Below are 5,206 nucleotides of genomic sequence, written 5' to 3'. Positions count from 1 at the left end.
ACCCAGATACAGGCCCCAGCTTTCCATCTGCTCAGCACATGTCCAGAACAACAGGGGCCATCTTGGCAACATAACACACACACAAAGCACAATACACAACTGAGTGTCTGTGTGGGTGTTACATTCACATAAGTGACCAATTTATTTTAAACCCCCCCAATGTTGTCACTTTTTGGCTTTGAAACAATTCTGAAACACATGCATGCTTGAAAACACCGTTCAAAATCTTCTCCCAACAAGCTTACACAGTTATGCTTTGTTTCTAATTCTGTACAAGCCTGGTTTTCACTTTTGTCCATCATTTTTCCCCTGCTATTTTCACATGTAAATTTCCTAAAAACTTCACTATAAATGTAATAAAGGTCAACAAAATTGTAAGCAAACTTATTTAAAGCTGTATTTGGATCACAGTAGAGCCCAGAAAGCACTTGTTTTCCAGAAAAAAGAACTTGCAAGAACTGTAGGGCACATAAGAGGAATAACACACAAACTATCCTTTATCCCCTCCTGCTCACTAGTCCTCTGCTTTGCAATTGTTAGTTGTGACTCCTATGAGGTATTGCATTATTTTAATTTTAAAGCTGGTGTAGGGATTTTTGCTCGCATATATAGACATAGGAGACGCTCTGTAAGGAGACGTTTTTATGTATTGGTCGTGTGAGTAAAACCACGGAAGTAAAACCAAAGTCAGGGTAGCTCTTTTGGGATTTGAAACTTACTCCCAGAAGATGCTGCTACATGTGGAAATTAAAGCTGGATACCAACCAGGCATGAATTTATTACACATTTTCAGGGGCTAACTTTATATCTGGTTGGACATTTTTATGCGTGATAGGTACTTGCACATGTAGCTGGTTTCAGTTAATTGTACAATTAACCAGCTAATTTTGCAATACCTATAATATGTAGAGGGGGTCTGTATGTCCTTTGGGAAGGCATAAAACCTCTTGGTACCTTGGTTTCCATGTCTGAAAAATTGAGACAATATTATTTGAATGAAATGTGTAGTGCACCCTGCCTTCCTTGCCCTCTATTGGATGCAGTCCGAACTATCCGGCTTTTTGTCACAGATGTATACCTCTGAAAACTAATAGTGGTTCTTTTCTAATGCAAGTGGTAGGGCCTTTGGGCTGATTTTCACAGCTCATATAGAGTTGATTTGAAATTGGAAGTGGCTCAGAAAATCAAAATCTAATACTCTGCTTTTTGGAGAGGAAATTAGACATTTTTAAATTAGCAGGTCGAGATGACTTACATCCAACAGTTTTAAAGGAGCTGTTGAAGAGCTCTGAACACTATTAATGTTGATTTTCAATAACTCTTGGACTCCTGAAGAAGTCCCAAAAGACTGAAAGAAAGTTAATGTTGTGCCAATATTTAAAAAGTGTAAATGAGATGACCCATGAATTGTAATCTTGTCAGCCTGATATCAATTTTGGGCAAAATAATGGAACAGCGATACAAGACTTGATTAATAAAGAAATCATTGAAGGTATTATAATTAGTGGCAATCAAGATGTGCTAATGAAAAATAACCCTGTCAAACTAACTTCATATCCTTTTTGATGAAATTACAAGTTTAATCGATAAAGGTAATAAGACTAATGCAATACACTTAGATTTCTGCAAAGCATTGACTCAGTACCACACGATATTTTCATTAGGAAACTAGAATAATACAAACATCAACATGGCACTCATTAAACACGTTAAAATCTGGCTGAAATATCTAAACAATGCAGTCATCATTGAGTAAGTTTGTTTAGTGTTGTCCTACATGGTCCTTGGTTCTTGGATCAATGATACAGGGGTTTAGGTTGTAGCCGTGTTGGTCTAAGGACATAGGCAGACAAGGTTCCTTGGGTGAATTTGATATCTTTTATTAGACCAACCCAAATAGTTGGAGAATATTTATTAAGCAAGCTTTCGGGTTCAAAAACCCTTCATCAGGCTAAGGAAGCTGCAGCAGTTGGTGTGTGCTCTTCCTGGATGGAATGAAAAGTAAAGAAGCCAGGGGCTGGGCTGGGGAGTCAGTTGCCAGGTAGATTATAATGTATCAAAAATCCAATGTCTATGTTTAGTCCATGATCTCTAGTATCCAGGAGGATGATGAAATGGAGCTCGTAGGCTCGTCTCTGGGAAGTGTTGTGTAAGTTTCCCTTGAGGATCAGGACTGAGAGATTGGAGAGAGAGTGGCCCTCCTGTGAGAAATGTGCCCCCACCGTTAATTGGGTATTTCTGTCTTTGATAGATTTCCGGTGTGCGTTCATTCTGGTGCGCAGTTGTTGTTTGGTCTCTCCTACGTATTTTCCATCAGGGCATTTGGTGCATTGGATGAGATATATTACATTTCTGGAGGTGCAGCTGTAAGATCTGGGGATGCTGATGGCTCTGTTGTGGGGTGTAGTAATAGTGGGGGTGGTGGAGATGTGTTGGCAGGTTTTGCATTTCTTGTCATGGCACGGTCTGGATCCTTTTGGTGTGTTCTGGGCTTGAGGAAGTTTGCTTCTGGTGATGAGGTTGGCGAGGTTCGGTGCTTGTCTGAAGGCTAGGATGGGTGGCTCTGGGAAGATCTTTTTAAGAATAGGGTCTCTGTCTAGTATGGGTTGCAATTTTTTGAGGATTTTCCGTACAGGTTCAAGGGAGGGGTGATACGTCATAACCAGCAGTGTGCGATTTGTGGGAGTAAACCTGGATACTAGAGATCATGGACTAAACATAGACATTGGATTTTTAATACATTATAATCTGCCTGGCAACTGACTCCTCAGCCCAGCCCAGCCCAGCCCAGCCCAGCCGCTGGCTTCTTTACTTTTCATTCCATCCAGGAAGAACACATACCAACTGCTGAAACTTCCTTAGCCTGACGAAGGGTTTTTGAACCTGAAAGCTTGCTTAATAAATATTCTCCAACTATTTGGGTTGGTCTAATAAAAGATATCAAATTCACCCAAGGAACCTTGTCTGGAACAATGATAGACATTTTTATCAATGTCTTGAGAGAGAACTTAAAATCATCACTGCTAACATTTGCACGTGACATAAAGAACTGGGGAATGGTAAATAATGAAGAGGATACATCCCAGATACAAAGTGGTTTGGATTGTTAAAACATCTGGCATGCAAAAAATATTTCAACATTGCTATGCATGTAGGAACTAAAATGCTAGCCATACTAACAGAATGGGGAGGCTTCGCCTGGGAAGCTTTGACTCTGAGAAAGTGTTGAAGTGACAGTGGCTAATCTCACACTGAGATCCTCTGGTCAAAAGGAATAATATGTTCCTGGAATGTATAAACAGGAGATTCTCAAACAGGAGCAGGGGTGCTGCAGTACTGCCGTATAGGTGGTAGTGTGACTGCTTGTAGAATATTGTTTCCAGGTCTGCTGTCCACAAACCAACAAGGATGTTGATGAATGGGAAAGGATTCAGAAAAGAAGACTGACTAAAATATTGAAAAACATGCTTTATAGTGAAATACTTTTTATAGTGAAGTTCTTTATAGTAAAAAACTTGATCTTCATTATCTTAATGAAGATAAGGTTACAGGTGACTTGTTTCTACCTCTAACTACCCAAATAGGGAATAACTTTGGAAGAGGCTGTAAAGTTAGTAGATAAAGATATAACAATATCCAATGGCTGGAAGTCAAACACATTCAGAATAGAAATAACATGCAATTATTAAGAGTGAATACAAGTAACAGTTGGAACAACTTGCCAGTGGAGTAGTAGATCTTTCATCACGGGCAACTTTTAAATTAAGATAGGAAGTGTTTGTCCGTACAAGACATGCTTTAGTTCAAATAAGAATTAATACAGGAAAGTCCTATAGCTTGTATTATAAAGAATATTAGATTAGATGCTCATAGTGGCTTTATGACTACTGGCTTTAAAATTTTTAATTTTGGAGTTTTATTCTTGCCACGTCCGAGTTATGAGCAAATATATCCTGTTGCATACTGACAACCATGTCACAGATTACTGTAGGTTTTTCAATACTTCCCTACATGACAGGTGGGTTGTGAGGCATTATTCATTAATGTTCCTAAGTGCTTCAAGATTCTTGGGGGGGAGGGAGGGGGAGGGAGCGGGGAGAAAGTGTATACATTGAAAGCCTTCATCATCATCTCTGGATTTTAACTGTCTTTCCAGGGATTCTTTGGGCCTTTTCTATTTGCCTTTATTAATATTTCAGGTTTTTTTTCCCATTCACAGAGAAGTGGATTGCTTCTGCATCCTCAGATCTTGTAAAGCCTTAGAAATGTTTTGTCAGAGTGGATGCTTTCAGAGGAGATGCATTCTAGTTAAGTTATTTTGCTGGGCTCAATTTAAATTAATTGAATCACTCCAATTTCAGCCATCCTGATTATATATATATATATATATATATATATAAAGGAAAGAAAGAATAACTTCTATCCTTGTTGGTCTTGCTTCTGAACCTCTGTGTGTAGGAACTGTGCTGTGGCAATTTGCATATATTCTAGCAACATTTTCTGTAAAATTAATTCTGATCAATGTCTAAAAGTTTTCCTTCTTCACAAGATTTTGACAGTAGTCTCTTTTCAAAACTACCCAATAATTTCACAAAATGGTCCTGAGAGCTACAGGCGTGTGAAATGGGCCATATTTAATTTGGATTCGGATTTGGCTCGAATCGGGGACAGTGATTCAGTTCGTTGATTCGGATCACTGTCCCTGATTCGATTTGGCCAAATCTGAAGATTTGATGCTGATTTGGAGAATCAGCGATTCAGCCATAGACACAGCTTTAAATGTTTTTTTCTACATACCTCAAGGTACCGGGTGCAGCTTGTGAACACTGCAATGCTGGGGCTGATTGAGTGCCCCACAGGAGTGTGGGGGCCCTCCTTGTGTGCTTGGCAGTGAACCTGGAAGTGGACCAGAAGTATTTCTGGTCCACTTCTGCCTCCCCCCCATGTCCGCCCGGCTCGGCAATCAGCCGTGGGGGGATCCTGGGTGCTCCCCCAGACCCAGGAGGCACCAGTTGCTGAGCTGGGGGTTGGAGAGGGCGGCCCCTGTGCACTCCCTGGTGGACCCAGAAGTGGATTGGAAGTGCTTCTGGTCCACTTCTGGGTCTGCTGCTGAGCACACTGGGAAGCTCCCTGTGCTCATGTGGGATGTTCCATCCACCCCACCATTGCAGCATTCATGAGCCACCTGGTACCTTGAGGTATGTAG

Source organism: Alligator sinensis, unplaced genomic scaffold (assembly GCF_000455745.1).
Source record: "Alligator sinensis unplaced genomic scaffold, ASM45574v1 scaffold340_1, whole genome shotgun sequence".
NCBI lineage: Eukaryota > Metazoa > Chordata > Crocodylia > Alligatoridae > Alligator > Alligator sinensis.
The sequence above is the reverse complement of the archived record's forward strand: the minus strand, read 5'-3'. Positions refer to the sequence as shown.